Source organism: Crocodylus siamensis, chromosome 9 (genome assembly GCF_052110815.1).
Source record: "Crocodylus siamensis isolate JL-2025a chromosome 9, ASM5211081v1, whole genome shotgun sequence".
NCBI lineage: Eukaryota > Metazoa > Chordata > Crocodylia > Crocodylidae > Crocodylus > Crocodylus siamensis.
In genome coordinates, this window is record NC_143403.1 from 55433477 (window position 1) to 55459716 (window position 26240).

Genomic DNA, 26240 nt, shown 5'->3' on the forward strand with positions numbered 1-26240 from the left:
TCCAGTCTCTGAAAATGACCAGCTTCATGGAGTCATCTAAAGCACCAGATCCAGTTTCCCCTCTAATGCCACTGGTGGCATCTGATTTCATTTTCCGTCTGTCTTGGGTGAGCTCACTTTCCCCCACATTTCAGTGTGTGCCTGTCAGATGTCAGCATCCCCATCTATCAGTGTCTCAGTGTCAGGCAAACCAAAGAACCATTCTCTGCAGGGGATGCAGTATGCCCAGACTGTTCAGACAGGATAGAAGGCCAGATCAAGAATGTATCTTATGGACCCTGTTCAACTCAAACCCACTGTCCAATGCTGGGTCCCAAATCTAACACTAGCCAGTGAAGCCTTTCTTCTACGTACTGCATGTTGATGACAAAGTTTCATTGGCACTTTACACAGTATGGCTGCCCTTAGATTCAACATAACAGTCATTTGAGGATTCTGCAGGGAAAGCATTTGCTGGTGTAATAACAGACTAGCAGTTGACTCGTCAGACTTATTCTGACTGTGTGCATGGCCTCCAATACCATAATTTCTGAGTACTTACTGCCCAGTGTCCTCTAGAAATTGTGAGGGTGACCCTTTGCTCAGCAGGGTGAGAGCAAGTGTCAGAAGGGTTGCAATGAGAGCAGAGAACTGACTATATCGCATAGCTGACATTTTCCACACTACAGATTTATTCCCAGGAGATTGCTTATTCTTTTTAACTCAACCCCCGCCCACCCCCAAAGTGTTTTGCTTGTGACGGACATTGCAGTAGCTATTTTAGGTAGCCATTTTAAAAATTCTTTAGAAGATTATAGCTGTTTTTGAAGAAAGTATAATACAGTGATTTTGGGTGTTAGCGGGATTCTGCTGAAAGAGTTTCAACCTCAACTCTCTCAGCCTCCTCTAACAAGCTTATATCATCTCTATGGATATACCAGTGATCTCAGGGTGAGCAGCTGTATTCTGTTATGTAAGGATGTCATGTATTGCCATACATTCAAAATCCATGAGCCAGGTCATAAAAATTAATGCTGAGTTTAAAACCCATGAGATTTTTACCTTAAATAATCCATCTTAGTTTCCTTGTTTTGGACCCAGAGTGTGTTCTTAGGGCACACCTTTAAGCATGTCTTTGTAAATCAGCGGGCTAGAAACTTTTATTTTAAATGAAATCAAGAACTCCATAGAGTCACATTATTCTAGGAGCTGGGTCTACAAAATAAAACAGCATTCATAGGATCTCAAGACTTGTAATTAAACTTGCAAGAGTTAGGAGTACCAGATACTAGATTAAACGCATGGTGGTAAATCCTCTCTTAACAGAGGCTGTGGTGTCCAACATATAAAATATCTCCCACTGGAAGGATATCTGGAAGTTGAAATTCAGTTCTTTCATGCTCCTTCCATCAGAATCTCTTTCTCAAGGAGAACGGGTTTAGAGGCCAGGGCATAAATTATTGAGAATTAAGCAGTGGGGAGAGTTTTATGCACAAATGGGGCTCTTTTTCTAGCTGTCAGTGCTATGCAACTATGTCATGAATATCCAGTCTGATGTTTCCTTTATTCTTATTCATGAGCTCCCCTCCCCAGGAGCAGTCATACTCTTTAGGCTGTGTCAGTCTAGGGATTATCACACTTGCAGGGTGGTTAAAGTTGTCTTTGCCTTGAGTCCTCAGCCTCCAAAAAGCGCCTGAGGCTAATCACTGTGAAATGTGATGCCTGTCATGTCTTCTTGCTCAAGTACGTGAGGCAGGCCTGTCATTCACTAAAAGCCTTTATATCAGTTATTACATGCTAATCCTCATGCATCAGGCTTCCACGTAAGGAGTCAGTGGAGCCCAGCAAGGTACGGCTCAGCCTTAGTTCGCAAAATTCCCACACTCTTCTTCCCTTTTGAAATCATTAATAAGCAATAAGAACATTATATAAGCTGGCATCTTTTCTTTTTTTTAAAGCATGATGATTTCCAATGCTCTTGTAATTAGGACAAAATGAAAGAGTTTGGAGTAGAGGGAGCAGATGAAATCTTAAGTTATATCCCACTATGACTTCAAAGGGTTGCTCTGTATGGGATACCCTGGATTTTACTATGGGGAGGTACAGTAATGAAGTATGAGGAGGGTGGTTGTCATATTTAAATTATTAATATTCTTTGGTCTGATAGAGCAATATCTGCTCCCATAAATTAGGTCTCCCCTTCCTGACCCACTGACACCTTGGTGCTATTGGAAAGATTTCAAAGGTATGCATAGGTCCTCTGTGCCTCAGGGTCACAGCTCAGTACTAGATTGGGCAAAACAGGAAGAATGTTTCAGGACTAATGCTCTCATGTTCAAACCATGTAAGCACTTCATCATATCCTAGCTAGGGACACGACCTCTTGGATAGCAGAGTCCCATGCCATAACTTAGATCAGATATTTCACATGAAGGAGATGAAGTGTCTGGGTCTGAAGAAACAGGATCTGCTGGTGAACGAGTACCAGGGAAATGCATGGTTAATAGATGGAACCAATAGGGCCCATTACTTCTGAATAGGGAAGATTTAAAAAGTCACCTGTCAGAACTGGTTTCTCTAACTCTGCAGCAGCCCTCAGCACTAAGCATCTCCCTGATGTTCCCCCTCACTCACATGCACAAACACGGGGAGGCTGGGAGGAGGCAGCTGCACTGACACTATGGGGTTTGCAGGAACATGATGGCAATTTAGCAGAGCAATTAAAAGATTGCAAACATTTATTAATAGCTGTGCTTCTGCAGCAGCTCCTCTGAAGAAGTCTTGCTTCCTCAGGAATGCTCCCACCTCTTGCCTGCCTCCTTCCAGGGCTTTGGGAATTGGGGAGGCAGCTCAAAGCAATACTGTTATACAAAACAGCTGACCAGCCTTTCTCACCACCCAAAAAGAAAATATCCAGACATGAGAAGGAAACAGGGAGATTTCCAGGGAAAAAAGGGCTTTTTTCTTTCAGATATCGAGTCTCCTACTGCGGCACAATTAGCTTCACTCCAGTGCATTGTCCCAAAGTTGCTGTTCCTTATGTTCAGCAGTGGGCAAAGTGTACTCATGATACCATGCAGAAAAGTCCTGGAAATGGACAGAGGTATTAAAGTGGGTATTGAGAAACTCTGTGAAGAGTCCTGCAGTGCAATCAAACTTCACAAGAGCTGTACAGAGTGCACTTTCTCATAGTTGTGGTGTTTGCTTCTTTGCCCCTTCTGACTTTGGAGGGGAGGCAACAGTTCCACAGCAAAGAGAAAGGGAGGGACTGGCTGAGCAGAACATCCCTTGGACTCGACGTCTGGCCCTGCTGAGCTGCTGGTCAGTACTGTGCCAGGTGTAATTGGGCCAGGTGGCTCCTTTGCCTTGATGCAGACTGTCTGAAACATTTTACTCAAAGGGGCTGATCATGGTGACTGGTTATGAGCCTGCAATAAAAGGATGAAAATCCTAAGTGTGCTCTTCCCTATATAATGTTCTGCATTCCCGAGGGATGAGTTAGTTCCTTAAAAACTAGAATTGGGCCTTCAGACAAGCTAAAATAACAGAATGATAGAGTATAGGGCTGGAAGTGACCTTAAGAGATCAACTAGCCCACCTCCTTGCTCAAGGCAAAATCATCTCTGTCTAAAACCAAGGACAAACTTAAATGAGTTAGTGACTTAGATCTGGACCATGGGGCTTCTCATGGACTGGGTGACCCATTTCCAGATCCAGCCTACAGGGCTTCTCACTTGTGTGGCTGCTGCCAGAGCCTCTTTATCAAATCACAATTGAAACTTAGAAATTCTGTGGCAGACAAAGGGCAGGGAGGTGTTAATCCATTCGGTACTGGTTGTACTAGCACAGCACCTCTGAAATGTGGTGAGAAGCCCTATAGGCCAGATGTGGAAGTGGGTCCACCAGCCAGGCAGAAATACCATGGGCCAGATGACCTACCTCTGCAGCCCAGACCAAGCCCATGGGCTGGAAGTTTGACACCCTTGTTCTATGCCATTTCTGGCAAATGTCACTGAACAGCTTAAAGGGAATACAGTCTTTCTTCCAGGCAGTGAAGGCAGCTGAGACCAGTTCTTGGATCCTTATAATTATCATAAATCAGCCCTGGAAGGGGATGGGAAGCACTGGGCACCGCACCTCAGTCCTGGCTGCTTCTCTATGGTCTGTCCAAGCAACTGGCAGTGTCATTGGGGCAGCAGCTGCTGGCCACCCAGGCTTGACTTCTCAGATCCTTTTTGAGGGTTTCATTGGTTCACAAGCCAAACCAACCACAGGGCAAATTTAAAAAATGCCATTGCAGTCAGCTGGGGTGGGTGGGAAGGAGGGAAGCAGGAAAAATGAGTGTGTGTGAAGGTGCTTTGAGAGCCTGGGCCCCGTAGACTCCATTTATGTTATCACTGTGTGTCATTTTAGGTACTTGACCATTCCTAGGTATAAGTTTGTGTCTTGTCCAGGGTCGGAGCCTGCCACGGTCTTCTGGTTCTTCTCTCACACTCCAAGAATATATTAAAGCCTGGTATAAGAAAACAGTCCTGCTGTATATCCCAGGACACGGACTAGATGGCTTACAAGGAAGAGGGCTATGTGACCTTGTAAAAACCTGTTCTCTATTAGCTGCAGCCAGCACCCTTTCCCATCTTGATCTAGAAGCTAGAGTGCCCATCTGCAGCCCATTTGACCCTGATGAAAGAGTTCTTTAATTAATTCTGCTTCTTATTCAGTGGCCTCTTAGGGAGGTTTCTTGAAGCTGCAGATTCCAGCAGACAAGTGAGAATGTCTTTATGCCCTGAAAGACACTCCCATGGACCCAGAGGGACATCCTTCCATCTTCAGCTCCCACTGTGCAAAAATAAAGCTTATTTCCTACCTATGTAGACTTTTTACCATCTTGTACCATCTACACTTTTCCCAGAGCCTGATGAAGGGACTTTGATCCTAAAAGCTTGCAGAAAAGGACAGTTTTCTTGCCATTTTTGAGTTGGTCTAATAAAAGGTATCATTTTGGAACCAAGATTTCTAGTTTTTTGTATATGTCTTCATGCCCTGAGGCATTGTAGGAGGTATCTGGAAGGAATGGAAGAGAAATGCCTTGTCATGGGCATGGAGGGAAGTAGACAAATGTCCCCAAGTGTTAGAGAACAGCCTAGCAAATTGGTCTCTTCTGATCTCTTCTCTGGAAGTCTGACAATGCAGGCCTTTTGGAGTGGCATCAGCTAGGAGGCTCCAGTTGTCTTTTCAAGGTTCACGCTCCTTTCCCAGCAGTGGCTGTTTCATTTCCTTTGTTTCCAGTGTTTTGAGGTTACATGGTGCAGTTGCTGGAGGATGAGCTATTGTCATTGGCCAGAAGGGCCATGCTAGAGATGATCAGTCTGTTCAGCTCCAATCTTTGTGATTTTTAGAGCACCAGTTTGTTCAAACTTCACCACTTTCAGTGACCTCTGCACACTCCCCTTACAGCTGCAATCCAGTCCACCAAATGAAATGAAAACTACTAACACAGGCATCTGTCCTGGCTCAAACAAAATGCCCCACCTGGGTTAGCCTCACCCTGCAGTGTTTTTGGTTTTTTTGTGCTTGGAAATTAAACAAAAGCAGGGAGAGACTTGGAGTACTTATCTCATTAACAATAAGAGGTCTTAAGTTTTTTTTCACCCTGCCTGTTCTTCTGAGTCTGTCCTTCATAGCCCTGGTTTGGCCCCTAGGCTCTCCCTTCCAGAGTTCTGCTCACTGTAGCTTTTATGGCTAGACTGCCCCTCTGGCCTGAGGCTTGGGCTTATAGACTAAGTACAGTCAAAAAGCCTGAGGCCAAATCAATTCACTCCTTGCAGTTTAGTCTGAGCTGCAGAGACTAAACTGAAAAAACAACTGGACAGACATTTATCTTTGGTTTGGGAAATACAGCTACATGCCTGAAGTGGCTCAGGCCAGAAACTGCAGGGGGGGGAGGAGCTAGAGCAGGGCTCTCTAGCATGTAGCCAGCATGTGCTGTGTGTTTACTTCCTCTTCCTGCTGCCCCTGGGATTTGCAGTCCAGAGTCATAGCAGCAGAACTCTGAAGGGTTGCTTATCACTTCCTCCTCCTGCTTCCAGGTGTCTCTGGGATTTGTAGTTAGTTGCAGCTAGCCGTAAGTTTGAGTGGGGGAAGGGGTGTTTAGTCCCCACTCCCTGGCCCCAGACCCCAGCCAGGGATTGCCTGGAGGGGGGCAGTCTCCCCTTCTACCCCCAGCAGACCAGGCTGCATCCCCAGCTGAGTTTGCCACCCCTGCCCCTTGTCAGCTAGCCTTCACTGCTCCAGCTAGGGAGCAGAGGGGCAGAGCCAGCCCTGCTCCCTGGATCAGACAGCACAGCCCAGCCGAGGCCTGCAGAGCATGCTCAGATGCTGGGAGACTGATTTAACATGAGCCAAGGAAAGGTCTGGGACAGAAGTTTCATAAACCAGTTTGACCCAAACTGGTTAAGTCTGATGCTACATTCAACCAGGCTTATCTTAAACTAGTTTTAGCTATTTTGAAACTGGTTTATGTGCACTGAACTTCTGCTCTGTTACAGGTTTAAACCAGTTTTTGATCACTTAACTGTGATGTGTAACTTCTATCCCTAGTCATGAAGTGTCTTCCGGGTCACCTAATCCTCTGCTTCTCCCTGTGGCACTGCCTGAACCTGGGTTCCGTGGCCATCTTGTCCCAGGCTTCTCCATCTGTTAGTTTGGCTCTGGCAACACAAAGAAAGGGTGAGTAGAAAAGAAAGGAAAACAACAGAGAGAGAAAGAGGGATCCAGGAACCCCTAGACCTTTTCATTCTTCTAGTAGTGGGAAGTCACATGCTTCATTAGCAGCCTGCTACCAACCTGTCTTCTTGATAATTAAAAAAAGTTTTCTGTACTTCCTGGTGCTTGAGCCACCAGTAATGACCAGTGGTCAGAGTGGGTCCTGTGGACACTTCCTCTTGCCCTCCTTTCAAGTTATATCAACCCAGCCCTACTGAATTAATTAGAGGTCACACCATTGCAAACCAGAGCAGAATCTGGTCCCATGTGATGTGCCCTGCTCACTAGCGTGAAGTCAAGGGTATGACACATCCATGAGCTAAGTCAGCTCTTTGCTTTCACTTGGCAGCTGTGTTCTCATCTCTGCACTAGCTGAAAAGCACATGATTCTGCATCAGAAACATTCAGAGACTTATGGGTGCTTTTGCAGTTCTACCTCCATAGGTTTCTATGTGTACCCATCCTTGTATTCTTGACTAGGGCAGGTCAGTGGCTGTGCAGTGAGTACTGGACAAACTGGGAGTGATGCAAGAGGCTAGATAAGGAAGCAGTTGAGCCATCCAGTTTGTTTAGAAGAACATTTTATCTAACACAAGGAGCTGGCAGTGAGCACTCCTGGGTAATTTCTCATTTTTGCTGACCTGAATATGTGAAAGTGATTTCTCTGCTTTGAGTCTCATAAGATGGGGAGAATAAGTCCCTTTCCCATGAGGGGTTCTGACACCAAAATTCAGTACTTTTGAGGGTTTGTGTGCAAGGCACTTAAGATGTACAGTTATATTGTTCTGTGCCCTACAGAATCTGCATCCTGTTTCCATCATCTTTGTGGTGAGAAGTATTGGAATGGAGACAGAGCCATATCCTCAGCTGATGTAAATCCTAGTGTTCCACTGAAGTCAGTGAAGTTAGATTGATCCATGTGAGCAGAGGATGACTTCAGGATATTTAGGCCTTTGCCTCTTAACATGGACTGTGGGGGAGGACAGGGGAGGGACCTTGTAACAGGGGCCAATCTCCTTGTGGCCCACCCACCTGTTCTCAGGCTAACCACCCACTTTCTCACCCACCATGCCTTGATCTTAAATTAATTGATATATGTAATTAAGCAGGAGGCTGCCCATTTTCTGCCCTGATGCCAGGGGGCACTGTCTGCAGCTCCATTCCTCCTCTACACTGCCGCCCAAGCCTCGCAGATGGCATCTCAATGTTCCCATAATCACCGGCCCCACTCTGGGCCCCGGAATCCTTCTAGCAGGACCCCTGCATGATCCCTCCACTCGGGCGGCCTCCCTGCCTTCATTTGGCTATGTAGCTCCTAGAATCTATTTTCCCCTCTCAGATGTAGTCCTCCCCCAGGACCTTTGGCTCCTCTAGCCCTGTCCCAGCCCTAGGCCAGTCAGGACCCCAGGCCCCTGGCTCTTGGGCATCCCTTGCAGTGGGCCTCTGGCCCTTTTGACCCTGGCCCCAGCCTGGGCCAGTTGAGGGTACTCTCTTGTTCAGTCTATGAGTCCCTAGCCCTTCACTCTCTCAGGGTCTGCCCTCTGGGCCCTCCAAATAAAAGGGTAACCCACCCGGTGGTGGGGGCTAGGGGTTAAGGCACCCAACCTGCCTTTCACCAGGGTGATCGCTGGCTTGTCATTTCCTGGGGCCCACGCCACTGGGAGCCCCACCAGGCCACCCACTCCCAACAGAGTGCAGTTTTAGGTTGTACCCAGGACCAGGAGCCTTCTACCATCCCCTATAGCTCCTCCCTTACCTCCAGATGAAACTCAGCAGACCCCCAGCCAGGCAATGTTGTTGCCTGACCGCCAGCAGCCAACTGATTTGTTTATGTAGGCAGCCCTGGACCTAAAATGGCTGCCCTCATTAGGCACCTGGAGGCTGCCAGCTCCAGGGTCTTAAAGTGGCAGGCGCACACAGTGCCCTGCCACAGACCTGCTTGGTAGTCAGTGTGCTGTGGTCTGTCACAAGAAAAAATGTTGGAAAATGGGTCACTCCAAAAAAGACTTCCAGGGGGGAAGAGTGGCCAACAAGGGCCTGGAGAGCTCGGATGTGAGCTTTCACAGAACCTGGTTTTGGTTTGGATGTGGGTGGGCGAGCTTCCAGGGCCCCCATAACAATTATTGTGTCTTGCCAAGCATGGCTATGTGGATGCTGTGAGAGGACTGTGTTTGTCCCATCCCTGCAGAGAAAGCTCTTTATTTTCCTCATCGTGGCTAGCATGCCTGAGTCTGGGTGGCAACTAACAGGATTACAGCTCTGTCAAAAATAAACTGCACCAGGCTCCAAATAGAATATAGGAGCCAAGTGTTCGATGTTTCATTTTATAAATAAAACAGGAGGGAATATTTTTCAAATTGTAAATAAAATTCTCTCAGTCAGATCTATGAGAGGACCTCTGGGTGCTAAGGAGGTGTCAGGGATCTACCTTACCTGCTCCTCTTCCACCATTAGAAACAGACCAGAACATGGGACTGCTGCCGTGGACTTACCCTTTCTGCTATTCTTTACCAACCTTCACACCACATGTCAGTGCAGGACAAGGCTGGGGCACATCCCGTAGGCACTCAGGACTTGCTTGGCTAGCTGATGTACAACCCTTAGAAGAGGAACAAAAATGAAAGAGATTGGTTTCCCCAGAAGCCCTGCAAGGAATATAATGATCCATTGTAATGCAGGCAGGTCCTATTCAAAGGCTGGATTGTGAGAGGAGAGAAGGGAGGGTGCATCTCTCTTGTAGTTACTGGAGTGGTGGAAGGGTGAGACATTGGGACTTCATTTTTCAGGCACTGACACAGGAATAAGGCAAGAGGCATCTCGCCATTGCAGTCCAGGTTTTTTGGAAAGGAGAGGGGAAGTACTGATAATGGGGAGAGGTGACTGCTCAGAAGCTCTAGTTGAAATGGTCACAGTGACAGTACAAAGGAGAGTTGGCTTTTCAAGGCACTTGGATGGAGAGCTGAGTAACTTTCCAAGGTGCTGAAGAGTGAGGGTAGAGAAGAGGAATGGATTTTACAAAGCACTGCTGCTTCACTGGAACACATCTTTTCTGTTTAGAGAAAAAATCTCTTCAAAGATAAAATGTTCCCAGGCAACATGAATATAGAACAGTTTAAATTATGAAGCTGTGCATGATGAACTTGGAAAACTCAGAAGTAGGTCAATTTTTAAACTCTGTCAGAACAAAGACATTAACATTGCACAAAGGAGGCTTTGTTGTTTTGATGATTATTTAAAAACTGGAGGAATAAATTCAAAGGCAGCTGATATAAAAGTGAGTGGGATTCAGGATTATTGTATCATCAAGTCATGACTATCACCTAGCAGCCTCCATTACTGAAACACAACTGCAGCAAAATACTCAGCAGGTTTTATTACCTCGTCTGTATCACAATATGGCATGTAGAAGTCTTCATCACCAAGCCTTACCTCCTGTTATAGCATACTGTAGCACCAGAGAAGCACTTGTGGTCAGAAATATCCAGGGGATCTTGCTTAAGTTTTGGTCAAAGTGTTGATTACCAAGGAACTGAACGAGCCGAGATCCTGGCCATGGCTGTCACAATTCCGCATCGTCTCATCATCTCCGCTGATTTGTATTTCTTTTTTTTGTCAAACCATGACTAGACCCATGAGCTTTCTGTCTTTGCTCCATTGGTTCAGTACACCTTGAAGACCACTAGCAAAGCTTTGGGAAGGAACAGCATGTCCCCTGGGCCTCACTCTGCATCCTACAGGGCTTGCTTTTTCACACACTGCTCATATGTGCTCCTGTCAGTGCCATCACATGAAATATGTAGAAAACAGAGCCAATGTCCTTATTCACATCACTTCAAATGGTTCCCTCACTTTCTGCTTCAGAGTCCAGTTCCTTTCACAGTAGTGCTGTTTGCTTCCCAGACCCTGTCTGTCCTCCCACAGCACCATGTTTCTATCCTCGCCATCTCTGATCGTCTCTTCCTTCTTGTTATCCCGTTGTGTTCCCTGCACTGTCTTGTCCCAACTGTAAAGTTCCCTCTGAATTCTCCGAGGCCAACCCTGTGGTTAGTCCACCTCCCCTTCCCCACCCACCCCCATTTCTAGGCTGTGGCTTTCAATCTCTCGTTTGTCTCCTGGGCCTTGTTTGTCCTACAGGTCAGGGATCATCAACTGTCGTTTACTTGTGCTTGGAGGAGATGCTGCCTCAGACTCTCTTTTTTCCCAAATAAGGCCTACACAAGCAAAGCAGGTTGCTTCTGGAGTCCCTCTTATTTGGTGGCTTAAAATCTCATTCCAGCTCTGGAGGTTGCATGAAGGCAGTCCTACTTTCTTTTCCAGTGGCGGGACTGGAGGAAAAGGTAACTCGCTGCCAGTCCCGTACCCTCTGACCAGAAAAGGAGGCAACGCATGACCTGGTTCCCCCAGTGAGTACTAGCAGATCTCAAATGTGGCCTTGGCTCCTATTCTAATTCTCATCCCCTAAAAGAAATGCAGAAGCAATGCTTGGAAGTGAGGCGTGTGGCAGGTCTCTTGTGCTGTTGTGCCCATTATCTGTTCATATTCCCCAGGTTTTGGCAAACAGAAGAAGAAAGGATTTGCTTCTATTAGGTACCCCATTCTCTCTACCACATAGAGGCGAATGGGCTACAAGCTCCTCTTATAAGTCAGACAAGGAGAGGAGATCGGGTGGACAGAAGGGGCCATGTCTCTGCCTCTAAACACTCCTGCCAGATGTGGCAGGAATGTAACTTACTGGAAAATGAGGCTTTTTGAAGCACATGGGTAAGAGGTAGGAGCTGGTTTGTTTAGTCTCCCTGTCCCTCAAGGCTGCTGCCCTTTGAGGAAGAACAGCATGTGCCATTGCTTCTGGCAGCCTTACTCTTAACCTAACACAGCTGGTTTGGGGGGAGTCACAGAGAGCAGGCAGAGATGACTCATTCTGCTTCACTGGCTCATTCAGGAGCTGCAGGGAAAAGCTATTTATAACCAGCCCTTTCAGGTTCAGTGCAGCAGCATCTTCAGCATGGGGGAGGGAGGGGGGATTTTTCACTTACAAATATAAACACTACAGTACCCCAGAGCCACCCAGCTGGCAGCTGACCTCAGCCAGCCCCCTCTCTCTCATACACCCCTTGCCCAGTTCCCCATGGCTGTTCTTGTGCCTTCTCAGGGAATTTTTTTAGGTACCCAAAGAGAGAAGAGGATACAATAAATATCAGCAGTGTGCACCAAGCAGATTCTGGCTCCCAGTCTAGATTTCTTTTGTTCCATGACCACAGCATCCTTTCCACAGCCCATCTCTTTCTCCATCCCTGGCTTGTGGTGGAGGCAAACTTCTCCCATTAAACAATCTTTTTGCTAACAACCAACCCCTCCAAAACCTTCTCAACTTTCCCTTGTATTGGCACTAATACCATCATTTATGGGACTCCCAGGTTATTTTCCTGACCTTGCCACAGACTCCCTTTATCTCTTTACCTCACTCTCTCCATATGTAAAATGTAGATAATGATACCCACCTTTTTAAGCACACCGAGATCCATGAATGAAAAGCACCACTGGAGAGCCATAGAATAATATGGAATTACCTCACACAATAGTAAAAGATAGTGTGTTCAAGAGAAATATTTTCTATAAACATCACCTGCTTAGATGCAGGTACTTCTGGGATCTCATCTTGGAACATCTGAGAATATTTCAGGATTCTTGAATGTTGCATTACAGCAAACAGTTTGGAGTTGTTTATCCTCAGAGTTGCATTTGAAGTCAAGGCCACGTCAACTCAAGGAGTTCCTGTTTCCCCTACGTTCAGTGTGTGTACCCACTGTATCCTCAAACCAGCATGTGTGCTGGGAACAACTTAATGACCAAAGGGCTACCTGGCTCCTGTTATTCACCTCCTTCTCCCAGATTGTGCACCTCACAGTTGGTTCTGCAGCACCCATCATCTGAGGCCGTCTTTTCATTTTACCTTTCTAATTCTTTGCACCTAGCCCTACTCCCACTAAACAGATCACTAGTTCCCATCTGTATATGATCAGTATAAAGTGGCAGCACCTCTCCTTGGCCACCCAGCGTCTGCCTAACCATTACCAACAGACCATCTGCTCCCTGTTCATCTGGCTGCCCTCAATTGCTGCACCCAGGAGCGTATAGTCTAATTAGCTCTGTTTGCCATGTATTTTGTTCATGGGCACAGAAGCCATAGCATAAATAACTAACTGGCCCCTGTTTTCATATTGGTTTACTACATGAATAATCTATACCATTGGTGACACGTGAGGGGTTCATGTGCACCCCCTGACCATGGTGATGCACCGCCTGCAAAATGATGCCGCCAACACTGCCTGCAGGCAGTCACCACATCATCATATTCCCCCCCACCCCAACAGCACCGGCGATGTCTGTGGGTGGTCCACAATCACCACTGGCCACTGCCAGCAGTGTCTGCAGGTGGTCACTGACCATCAGTGGGTGCTCACCCCCCCCACTACCAACAGCACAACAGGAGCTCCCCAGTTGCCGTCACCATGCTCCCGTTTCTGACAGTGCCACTGCTGACAGCAGGATCATTCCATGCCCCCCAGCCTCCAGGGGCACATGGCATTCATGATCTACATTGCCTAAAACCAAGCAGTGATGCTGTGGGGCTCATTCCTTTGCCAAGATCAGCTGCACCACATCCAGCAGAAGTATGAGAGAGACCTTGTATTTGTCAGTGACTAGGGCTTGAGTTGAGCCATTATGCAGTGGAGTGGCAGACTGGTAATTACTCAAGCTACTACATTGTTCTCCACTTTTTAAGTAAGTTTCTGGCTATTGTGGTTGCAAAGATTATAGTTACAGTTCAAAAAAATTGTGTTTGGTATAGCAGTATGTATATGAGTTTGGAGAGAGCCTGAAATAATATTTCTAAAGGTAACAGATCAGCCCTTATCCCCATGAGGAGTTTGCTCAGATACCTAGAGATGGTAAGTCAAATAACAGCGTTGTTAGCTGTTTCATTCCTCAGCTCATTTGATGTAAGCCATAAGGAGATACCTGGAGTTGTGTGGGGGTCTTGGTCACAAGGTAATCCTTTTCAACATCTACTGTACCCTTTTCTTCTTCTGTACCTCAGGCACCAGCTGACACTTTCCTCACCATATCAGGCTAAGTATATCCTGCATCCATGGCCCCTTGAATGTCTCACTAGCTCTCCTTCACCTGATAATGCTCTTTGTGGAAGCCCTGGACTATAACAGCCTCCTTCAAGGCTAGGAGGCCAGAGCACAAGAGCCAACTGTGAGTTGCCTCCAGGTCTACCTCCATGATTCCAGAGCTGCCTGGGCCAGAGAGGGGATACTGAGAGTACGTGTATATGTCAGAGGCTCAGTGTGGATTTACCTCCCTGCAATTCCAGTTGCTTGTTTTCTATCTGGGGAAAATCCCTTTTGACAGCCCAGGCGGAGAGCTTCTAATTCCTGTCTACGGTTCATTTTTCACTTCAATCCCTCAGCGAAAGGATTTTAATGCTTGATGGATTCAAACTAAATTATTTCCATTCCTGTGGCTTTGCAAAAGCCCTCCAGGGTGTACGCATATGCAGGGAAGGAGGAACAGGACTTGTTTTCGTTACATTCCAATAATCCCCCTCTCTAAGGGAAATGTATTCCCTTTCTTTGTTTAGGAGCTTCTTGTGGATGATTCCTCTCTGTGTCTTTTTGGCTGTTCACTTGCAGCAGTGCGCATCAGAGATCTGCTGGTCCAAGGTCTATCTGGTGTCCCTTTTCCCTGCCATATCAATATTTCTGTTGGAGCTGGATACAGAAATACAGTAGCCATCAGGATGTGCTCCCAGGAATGGCACTGGAGAGCTGGTTGGCTTTAGAAAAGAGTGTATCTTCCCTGGCCCTAGACCAGGGGCCGAATGTGGCATGTGAGGCCATTTTGCTCAGCACGCCACGGGCAGCCATGGCTCTGGGTAGCTGCTGCCAGTGATGGAGCCCGGGCTTCTCCCAGCAGGGCTTGCAGCGTCCCAACTGCCTGCTGGGAGCAGCCCGGGATCCTGGCTGGCAGCAGCTACCCACAGCCGGGGCCAGCTGCAGCTGAGAGGCTCCAAACAGTTGTGTTAGGCTTTGGGCTCCAGCATCAGCTCCGCAGCAGCGCATGCAGGTGCGCCTCAGAGCGGGCGGTGGGGGTGGGGCCCGAGGCAGCGCAACCCTGGTCTCTCCCCTGCTCCTGGCATGCAGGCGACGAGCCGGCGCAGCTGTTTGTAGCCAGCCTGGGCTCTGGGCAGCTGCAGCAAGCAGCAGGCAGGCTGCAAACAGCTGTGCCAGGCTCCACAGCTCCGGCATCAGCTCCGTGCCGGCAGCGACTGTGTGTGCACCTCGGGGTGGACAGCGGGGCAGCACAGGCTGGAAAATTGCTATTTGAGGACTGTGGGGCAGGAACAGCAGGGGGCAGTAGGGCTGGGGGGCAGGGGCATAAGCAGGGCATCCTGCTATGTACCCTTTGCCTTCATTTTGGTTTTTCTGCCATGCCGGCACTCTGGCACCTTCTGTGGTAGGCATTGTGGTGTTTTTTGGTACTCCGGCCAAAAAACGTTGCCTACCCCTGCCCTAGACTTTCACGACAGGGATCTCTATAGAAAATGGGGGAGTAGCACTGGCTATTAGACGAGGCTAGTGATAATAGCCTGGTATATAGAATCAACAAATCTGGGTTCTGTTTCATCCTGTCCCATTAAGTCATTGATGAGGGTCCCATCCCTTCACTGAGCCTCCATTTTTCTGTCTATAAACAGGACTTTAGTTGCTGCAAGGGAAGGAGTATCATTATTTATTCCAGGCCCAAGCTGTACCATCAGCAGCAATCACTGTAGAGGACAGTGCTTGAAAATGATCTTTATTCAGTGATGCAGTTCCAGCTACCTCTGCTTAGCAAATATGTTCCTGCAGCACCTCTCTGCCAGAGTTCCTGCATCAGAGAAGCTAAACCATTTAAAGGTACAATTCCCAATAGCGCATCTTCCTTTCCAGGCAAAACACAATACATTTAACTGTGTATTTAACTGTGTAACAGTAGTGCTGTGACAGTTCTAAGTATTTATAACCAAGCTGCTAACTGAGCTTACTAACAATTTTTAGTTAATCTGATGTATATTGCATGGTCAGCTTTGCTTTCAGGTTGTCTGTTAGAAGGCAGTAAGTCCCTGTGTTTGGGCAAGGTTATGTCCAGTTAAATTATTTTAGCTCGTTGTGGTTATTGCCTAGTTAAGGTTTTTGCCAGGTTGATCAGGCAGAAAGGCAAACTTGGTTCCTCTTCTCTTTCCAGATGTGAGAAGATAAGACAGTGTTGCCTGTTCCTCCTCTGCAGATGTCGGCCTGTAAGGACAACTTAATAGGGCTGTGATTACAGCTATTTGCGACCAGTGTATCCCATATGTACTACATCATATTCATGAAGGCTAGCAGCCCTTGACACTTCTAAATGCATTGTTGCTTGTTTGTTTATCTGTATCCATCCCTTCATACCTCTGCAAGTCCCAGTTCCCTTAACCCCAGTTTCTGTCATTATTACAGACATTCCAGCTCTCACTTTTTTGTTAAATAAAATGTCTGCAGGTGTGGCAAACCACATTTCATTAGTGCTGTCAGTAACTTGACAGTGCTAAGCACATACAAGAGTCTGATCCTTCAGCTTTTTTTGTAGCTGTCCCTAACACTATTTTCCATTAACCCATTGGTTAATTGGGACCCACAGTAACATGTCTAAACTCAAACTTCACTGCAAACTGCTAAAAATCATATCTACTACATAGAACCTCATTTTGAGACTATTAGCATGTGAGGTATAACGTTTGTAGCAAAGATGGGTTTGACATGCACTATTGTCTCCTTAGCTGTTGTAGATTCTAGTAAAACCATCTCAGGAAAGCAAGAATCAGACTGTGTAAATAAATCTATGCCTACATCCATTATGGGCAGGATCCCCTGGGAAGCCAGTCTGAGGGGGAAAGGAGTCCAGGAGAGCTAGCTGTACTTTAAAGAAACTTTACTGAGAGTGCAGGGACAAACCATCCTGATGTGCAGAAAAATGAGCAATTATGGCAGAAGTCAAGCCTGGCTTAGCTGGGGACTTCTTCAGTGATTTAAAACACAAAAAGGAAACATGTAAGAAGTGGAAACTTGGGCAAACTAGGGAGTGTATTAGAGTATTGCTTGGACATGCAGGAATGAAATCAGGAAGGCCAAAGAGCAATTGGAATTTCAGCTAGCAAGGAACATAAAGGGTAACAAGATTTTCTATAAGAATGTCAACAACAAGAGGAAGATTAGGGAAAATGTGGGTCCTTTACTAAATTGAGGATGCAGCCTAATGACAGAGCATGCAGAAAAGGCTGAAGTACTCAATGCTTTTATCATCTCAGTCTTTACAGGCAAGGTCAGCTCCCAGACTACTGTACTTGGCAGCACAATTTGGGGAGGAGTTGAGAAGCCAACAGTGGCAAAAGAGGCTATAAAAACTATATGGAAAAGCTGCATGTGTGCAAGCCCATGGGGCTCGACTTGATGCAGCTGAGGGTGTTGTGAGAGTTGGCCAATGTGATTGCAGAGCCACTGGCCATCATCTTTGAAAGCTCATGGTTATCAGGAGAGGTCGCAGAGAATTGGAAAAGGGCAAATAATAGTGCCTATCTTTAAGAAAGGGAAGAAGGAGGATCTGGGAAACTATGGATAGATCATCCTTACCTCAGTCTCTGGAAAAATCACGGAGCAGGTCCTCAAGGAATCAATTTCTAAGCATTTGGAGGGAAAGAAGGGGATTAGAAACAGCATGGGTCCACCAAGGCCAAATCATTCCTGACCAACCTGATTGTCTTCTATGATGAGATGACTGGGTCTGCGGATATGGGAAGAGCAATGGACATAATATATCCTGACTTTAGTGAGGCTTTTGATATGGTCTTCCACAAGTTTCTCACAAGCAAACTAAGGAAGTATGGGTTGGATGAATGTTCTATAAGTGGGTAGAAAACTGGCTGGATAATTGGGCTCAGAGGATAGTAGTCAGTAGTTCAATATCTAGCTGGCAGCTGGTATCAAGTGGAGTGCACCAGGGTTTGGTTCTGGGCCTGGTTTTGTTCAATATCTTCATTACCAACTTGGAGGATGGCATAGAGTGCACCCTCAGCAAGTTTGCAGATGACGCGAAGCTGAGAGAGGTAGATACGCTGGAGGGCTGGGGCAGGATTCGGAGAGACCTCGGTAATTTGGAGGATTGATCCAAAAGAAACCTCATGAGGTTCAGTAAGGACAAGTGCAAAGTCCTGCACTTAGGATGGAACAGTCCCGTGTACCAGGACAGGCTGGGGTCCTACTGGCTAAGCAGAAGCTGTGCAGAAAAGGAGCTGGGAGTTGCAATGGACAGTAAGCTGGATATGAGTCAACAGTGTGCCCTTATTGCCAAGAAGATTAATGGCATACTGGGCTGCCTTAGTAGGAGCATTGCCAGCAGATTGAGCAGAGTGATTCTTCCCCTCTCTTCAGCACTGGTGAGGGCACATTTGGAGTACTGTGTCCAGTTTTGGACCACCCCTTCCCACTGCAGAAGGGATATAGACAAATTGGAGGGAGTCCGGTGGAGGGCAGTGAAAATGGTTTAAGGGCTGTGGGACATGACTGATGAGGAGAGGCTGAGGGAACTGGGCTTATTTAGTTTGAAGAAGAGAAGACTGCGGGGATTTAATAGTAGCCTGCCACTACCTGAAGGGTGGTTCCAAAGAGGATGGAGCTGGACCATTCTTCACTGGTGGCAGGTGACAAAACAAGGAGCAATGGTCTCAAGTTGCAGCCAGGGAAGTTTAGATTAGATATGAGGAAAAACTTTCTGACTAGGAGGGTAGTAAAGCACTGGAACAGGTTACCTAGAAGTTGTAAAATCTCCATCCTTGGAGGTTTTTAAGATCCAGATATACAAAGCATTGGCTGGCATGATATACTGGGGACAGTCATGCTTTGAGCAGGGGGTTGTACTAAATGACCTCCTGAAGTCCCTTCCACCCCTCATTTTCTATGCTTCTATGATCTCTCTCATGTTTCATGTCTCTAGTGTTTCATATTTACATGGAGTCCAGCATTCTTCACATTCTTATAATAAAGTTTCTTAGTGAGTCTACTCTGCCTTCATTAATTGAAAAACTGTTAAGCACATTAATGCATCAGAGCTTTCTATCATAAAAAATAAAGCTACTCCTTAATTGTCTTCCTTTTACTGCTGTCTGTTCCTTGTAGATAGTGAAGTACTCTTTCCATCTCTTCCAGTTGTCTTCCATTTTTCCAGAGACTTCCAGTTCTAATGGAACTTTTAGCAACTTGCCTTTCAAGTTAATTTTTATCTAAATTTCTTTTTAACCCGGTTCCATGTAGCCCCTAGTGTTCAGAAACCAACCTGGAAACAAGGGACTTGGAAGCAATGCTCTTTATTCAGTGATGCAGGTCCAGTTGCCTCTTCTTGCTAGAACAGGTGCTTCTATGAGGTCCCTCCCCAAACATCTGGGTAGCTAAATGACTTAACAGCTGTAAGAGAACTTACCTCAGGCATAACCTTTCCCAGTGGGAGACATTATATAGGAAATGGTATTGTTGTAGAGACTGTTGACAAAATGAATTTAGTCCTGTCTGTCCAGTTATAAAGTGTTACAAAGTGGTATTTTTCTGGTAAAAAACAAGCTGAGGCTATCAGAGTTGTGGTTCTCCAGAGTGTTGAATACTCTGCTAATTTGGACACTGCCAAACATATTTTCCTTCTTTCGTTTTTGTTAAAAAAGAAAATGAACACCATCATATAATCTTAGAAAAGTAGGGCTGGAAGGGACCTCAGGCATTCATCTAGACCAGTGGTCTCCAAAGTCCGGTGCGTGTACCCCAGGGAGTATGCAAGACGATCCATTGGGGTGTGGGAAGAAAATATTAGAACTTCTATTAATATTTATATAAAAATATATATATTGGGGGGGTGTGCTCAAAAAATTTTTACTGATAGGGGTGCGCAATTAAAAAAGTTTGGAGACCACTGATCTAGATCAAGGGTCGGCAAGCCCTGGCACACGCGCTAGAGCATGGCACGCAAGGCCATTTTACTTGGCATGCCACAACTGGGCTGGGCTGTGGGCAGCTGCTGCTGGCCACAGAGTCCAGGATCTTGGAGCAGGTGCTGGGGAGGCTACAAGCCCTGGTGTGAGCAGCCCAGGCTCTGTGGCAGGCAGCAGCTGCCTGGAGCCTGGGCTGGATGTGGCAGCAGCTGGGAGGCTTCAAATAGCTGCATTGGGCTCTGGATAGGCTCTGGAGGCAGACTGTGGGGAAGGGGCCAGAGTTGCGCTGCCCCAGGCCCCTTCCTGGGTGTGTCCCCCAAGGCACACATGCAGCTGTGACAGAGCCAGACAAGGGCTCCAGAGCCCAGTGCAGCTGTTTGCAGCACCATGGCTGCCTGCCATGGCTGGCTCAGGCTCTGGGCGGCTGCAGCAGGTGGTGGGCAGACTGCAAACAGCTGCGCCCAGGTCTGGAGCCCCAGCACCAGCTCCATAGCTGTGGCGGGTGCACATGCACCTCACCGCATGGTAGGGAAGGGGCTGGGGCAGCAGAACCCCGGCTCCCGCATGCTGCTCTCTGCCCAGAGGCATGCATTCACCCACAGCAACAAGAATCAGGGCCCTTGCAGCTCCCCCACATCTGCCTCTGGCACACCGAGTTGAGGTGTTTTTGGCACTCTGGCCAAAAACATTGCCAACCGCTGATCTGGAGTAACCCCCTACTCAAGGCAACATCATTCCTGACTAATACATTCCAGTCAAGTGTTTGTTTTACCTGCTTTTAAAAACCATCCAAGGATGGAGATTCCACAACCTCTCTGGGTAGCCTGAACTAAACCACACTCATAGTACAAAACAGCCCTAAACTTGCAAACCCTGACACTAACTCCTCTTTGCCTGGGGCACATGAGCTGGAGCTGGGGTTGAGTCTGATTGGCACATCTGGCAAAGAGAGAGAACCGTGTTAGTCTGAAATCAAGGAGAAGGCGGGATAGATTTGTACCATCTAGATTAGGTAAAACAGAGATGCATAAGCTTTTGTAAACTGCAACTTCCTTCATCTGATACTCACTGATGCTAACATCTGAAGCAGCAAGCTGCTGCTTATGAAAGCATATGCATCTCTGCTTTACTTGGTCTATAAGGTGCAAATCTGGCAAATGCATTAAACCCAAACTTTACTGTCATTTACTGTTTTGCTGTAAACCGGGTTGAGTTTGGTCCCTTGTGCACAGTAAGATTTACCTCAGAGTGCATATCCTTGAGAGGAGGAGGAAGCTGTGGTTTCCATTCCTAGTTTCTCCCCTTTTTTATTCTTTTTATCATGACCTCAATAGGATTTTTGCAGTGATACGAAGATCTTTCCCATCCCCCCAGAGATGTCACTTCCCACTTCCTCTCCTGCCTTTGATCCCAGCCTAGGAGATGGCTTTAACATTGTTTGCATTCCTCTCCACCAGTGCAAAGTCCTAATCCTTTTAATAGCGGGTGGTTCTTAGTTTAAATCATGTATTAATATTCAATCTTAATTGTAAAGTATTTTAGCGACATCTGAAAGTCTGCCTTACATAACATCCTTATCCACACTTGAGTCCTTCAGATCTTGAGTGTTGGGGAATAACTTTCTCTCTGTTTGAGCTCTGTATTCTGTTGTTAGTTCTTGTGCCTTTAATGCACAAAGTCATTAAAAATGTATACATTTCAAATGTTTAAGCTCAGTTAATGTACATTTTTAAAAAGCCTTGGTATGATATGAAGTCTGATTTAGTGTCATATTCTCATCAAAGTGCTGCAGCAGTTGGCAGCAGGAGTGAAAAGGAAAACTGGAAAGTCCTAGGAGCATTTTGCAGTTCAGGTCTAATAGAGAAGCTAGATAGAATCTGAGAATCCCTTAGATACTATAGTAAACTGAGAGAGCAAAGACTTCTCGAAGTGCTAAATGTTAGCACCCCTTGAGGTCCCTTCCAGCTCTCTTACTGAGTGCTTCTATATGCAGCAGGTCCTGGAAATGGGCAATGTGAGTGGCTGATAGAGAACTGAAGACAGATCATTGGGAATAAACTAGAGAACTTGGAAACTGAGAGGCAGCCACTCCCTTACTGTCATGGCTATTATAACAAAGCAGTGAGCCAAGAAAAAGGGAAAAGGCTCCTAGGTGGCCCAGAGTCCTAACAAACCTTTTTTCAGTTTTTGGCTCTTACAGCTGAACAAACTGAAGATGCACATTCCCTTTCTTACAGGCATCCTCCAGTCAGTTCCATCACCTGCCAGCTTTTCCTGCTAAAATGTCTGCGTCTTTAAATAAAGGCTTGAAGTGATCTTTCAACCCCTGCCTGTGTTGTGAATCTCATACAACTAACTTGAGGAGACTTTCTTCAGGAGACAGAGGACTTTCAAACAATGTTTTCATCCCAAATGGGTTGAGCAGTAACAGCTGTTGTTATCTTTGACTGAAAATCTGGTCCGATCAGGTTGGTGCCCAAATTCTATTTGGATGTTATTTAGATGAGTTTCTGTGAAGCCTCTGAATGTTTGAACTTGTAGCAAAACAAGACCTGAACTCCAAGGACTTGATTCTTGTCTCAGTCACACTGCTGAAATCCTAAGCAGAAGCACTTGGGTGTGAAATCAGTATTTCTGCTGTTTTGAAGTGTTGCCATTATCGGTCTCTGAGGGTCATCCCATGTCATACATAGCACAACCTTCTCCCTCCCATTCATACTAGGCAGTTCAAAACCAGGCTGTCGGTTCCTCCAAGCAAAAGGCTCCAACATTAACATTTTTTTCAGAGGGGTCCATAGGGTTTCAGGGTAAAATTGGTTGAGTCTCAGTGTTGTGTAGAAGAAAAGCATATTTGATAATACTAAAGACCAGGAATATTGTTCCATTAAATGAAGAAAGAAATTAATTCCAATGGAAACAGGTTTGTGGGTTTTAAAACAAACAAACACCTTCTTGCAATGCTTGCAGGTCAAACACCGCAGCATGGTGCTAGTGCTAGAAAAACACAGAGTGCAGTCAATAGCCCTGGTCATCTCCTGTCTCAGAGAAGTTCAGTGTTAAACTAATTTTTTCTGTGATTTTTTTTTTCTCAGTGATCTTGAACTTCTCATGTCTGGATATCTCCTTTCATCATGGCTTGGAAAGGGATATGGAGGTGTGTGTCTGGGCCTAGTCCTGTTGTTTAGTTTCAGAGTTGCGTCTGAAACTAAAAAGGGCCTGTTTCTTGAATCTCATGTGGATGTTACCCAAAACGAGGGGAAGAAATAATGTTAAAACCCCCTGCTGTTTTACACTTGAATAGAAATCCAAAGGTTTCAATGCAGATTGGAAAGGCAGGCAAGCATTACTGTGCCCACTTTGAATAGTGAGAAACTGAGGTGCAGGGAGGTGAAGGTTCAGATTCTTTTAGTTGCTACTCAGCAGAAGTGATCGTGTCAGAATCTGGCTGTAAGTGATTCAGCCATGGTCACAGTGAATCAGTGGGGGTAGGACCCCAACACCATGATCTGCATGCCAGTCTGTGTTCCCTTCAAAAAACAGCTCATTTTTGCTATGGTAACTTTTGACTCCTGTGTCTAATCTTACTAAGATCAATTATGACCTGTTTAGTTCATTTTCATCTAAAAGATGCTCTACTGTAAGATCCTAAATAAAATAATGACTTGTTCTGTATGTGTTAATTTGGGTATTTAGGAACTTCCAACTTTTCTTTATGGAAAGTTTACAGTGGATTTTAGGAGAGATTAAACTTAGATGCTTCTCTGGATATTGAGTAGTATTTGATTTAAAAAAAAATACTGAAAACCTAAAAATGTAACAGGAAGTATGGGCCTTACCATAGAATTTTTTTAAGTCGTTCTGTAGAATTTGATGTTAAGGTTATCATTTCTTTTGGAGTTTTAAATGACTTTTCTATTACATGAGGATCCTTCACGCTATTTCAATCCAGTTTAAGCCCCAAGAGATGGACTAGAAAACTGAATTGAATCTATGTATGATGGTGTTTCCATCAGAATGGAAGTAGCTCCTGCCAGTACTCCGTGGAGATTTCTTTTGCTTGCTTGATATATTGCCACCTGATTTCCATCCTATTCTGTGATATGCTGCCTTAATCCCTCTGTTGTGTGTGGGAATTTGTGACTTCTCAGAATGAACTAGTGCTGAATTTCATGTTCTTAAAAAAGTACCTCACTATACAAGTGTCCAACATGTATCTGAGGCTTGCAGATGGGGCACAGTGTATGCCTGAAGTACAGAGATGCAAGGCAGGGGAGCTGGATTTTATTTCCTGCTCCTCTCTTGATTTGTGTTGTGGACAGATCTGGTCACCTTTCTGTGCCTCAGTTGTAAAATATAAATGATATTTATCCTCCATTGTCAAATATTATGGCATCCTGGAAGATACAGTAAGTATGCAGTTGTGTGTTGAAATCTCTTTTGCCCCAACTACAAAGCATTTCTTGATTTGCGTGACTTATTGTTCAGCCTGTGCTCTAATTTATTGGATTTAGGGAAAGTTCAGCTAAGGGACAGAGGATTTAAATCCCCAGAGAACAAGCAGCCAAATATGAGCTATAGTTTGAGACAAATCTTATATGGAATTTAGATGTGTTTGTCCATCTCAGGATTCATGGTATTAACACCGCTACTGATGGTGAAGATGAAGATGAGTCCCATGGTGCTTTTTTACCCTGAAAGACCCCAGATGTCTTTTCAGGCTCTATATCTAGAGATCTCTCATCCACCACTGACGTGCAGACCCCTCTGAGATACAATGCCACAAGCACTCTGTACTTCAACATTTTGTTGGAGAAGTAAGGAATGACTGAATTGGAAGCTGAAGGGGGATTTATGTATTCTGTATCTAGCCAAACTTTAATTTGTTTAGAAATCAGGGTATTATTCAGATTTTTGCAAATACGGTGTTGGATCCTTTAGTGGTGGTGTAATTCTTTGATGGTGAATTCTCCTCAGTGTCATTGTGTTATGCACCCTAGCACTATGTTGGTGTGTGTTGTCTCAGCAGTGACTCCTAAGAGTGCTGTCTCTTGAGGCTGACTATTTCCTTTTTGAATGCCTGAAGTTGGAACTAACTCCACATGTAGGCATCTCAGAAGTGGGATGATTTCCAGAGGGGCTGAGTAGCTGAAGCTTACACTTACTTTCTGTTAGGTGCTCTGCAGGTGCTCAAACCTAGAAAAACTCAGGCCACTTATTTTACTGGGGACCATAGCAGAGGCGTTCACATTACGACCCCTGTCAGGTAATGCCTGGTAATACGTGCAAATTCCGCTAACACTCCAAACCGCTTATTTGGCTGCTGTAAATATGGGTTTAAGTGAGTATGTTTAGACATCCAGATTAGGAAATTTTGGCCTGAGTCATCAGCTCCACATCTTGCAGCACTCTGGGATTTCCTTACGTGGCTCTTAAGAACAGACCCAGCAGCTAATGACCTAGCCCCTGATCCTGCAACCATACCCTTGGCTTTAAAGATCAAGACCTAGGTAAGATCCCCAATGATACAGTTTCAAGCTGGTGTAATTTATCCTCCCTCCTTCCTAGTGTGAATGGGATAGATTGATGCTAATTGATACAGATCCATAATTGCAGACTTGTATAGTTTCATTTCTGTGTATAGATGGACTGTGCCAAGCTATCTGCAAAGCAATGTTGTCCTGTCACCTTATTGATCAGCTTTATTTGTTAAATAAAATATCTGAAATACAGAGAGAACAGCTGTTCTGGAGATGAGTGAATCACTGTGGCCAATGCAGAATTAGCTTGAGTTCAGAGCATTTATTTTATACCCTTAATTGTTTTGTCTCAGGATGGCAGCTCATGCTTTAGTTAAAGGTAGTGAAGGGACCATATTTTTCTGGGCCTGTCCAGGAGAGATGTCTGAACTCATCTGGAAGAAAAGTTATGAGGTCCCTTGTGAATGTTTTATCCTTAGCTTAAACTAAAGATGGGCCAACTGGCAGGTCATTCCTTTGTTACTGGCACTGTGGCACCGGAAGATTTCAGGTACTGGTACTTCCCCTTACCATGCACAGTTGCACCATATGTCTCGGCAAGACCCAAGTCAGTGTTGCTTTTACTGTTTTACATAGAGTCATGCTTTCCAATACAAGGGCTCAGAGATGAACAATGCAATATGCTGCCTAGCTGCCCTGTTGCTTACCCTTCCTTCCCCCACAGCAGTGCCCTACTCGGCAGCTCTGCATTGCACTGGGAAGTCAATTGCACTTTGGCAGGGGAGGTGTCTGGATAAAAGAAGGAGCATAGTTGCCTGCTCTGGGTACAGGGCTGAGCCAGCTGTACAGTCTTAATTAATTGCCTTTCCCACTGCGTGAACTGGAATGGCATCTGCGCAAGGGAGCTGGGGAGAAAGGAGCTCTAGGAACTTGGCTGGTTCATTAAAAAGTTGAAATGGGGAAGG

The 26240-nt window shown here is 45.8% G+C and overlaps 1 protein-coding gene across 4 annotated transcripts in view; it reads left to right on the top strand.

Annotated features, from left to right (window-relative positions):
• Nucleotides 1–26240, top strand: part of CABP1 (calcium binding protein 1) — a 74341-nt gene that overhangs the window by 13714 nt on the left and 34387 nt on the right. Inside the window, exon 2 of one of the 4 annotated variants that reach the window (XM_090063898.1) lies at nucleotides 22036–22266. The exons of the other annotated variants lie outside the window; for them this stretch is intronic. The gene's annotated coding sequence lies outside the window, so the exon portion shown is untranslated. The remainder of the gene's footprint in view (nucleotides 1–22035; nucleotides 22267–26240) is intronic. 4 annotated transcript variants of the gene reach the window in all.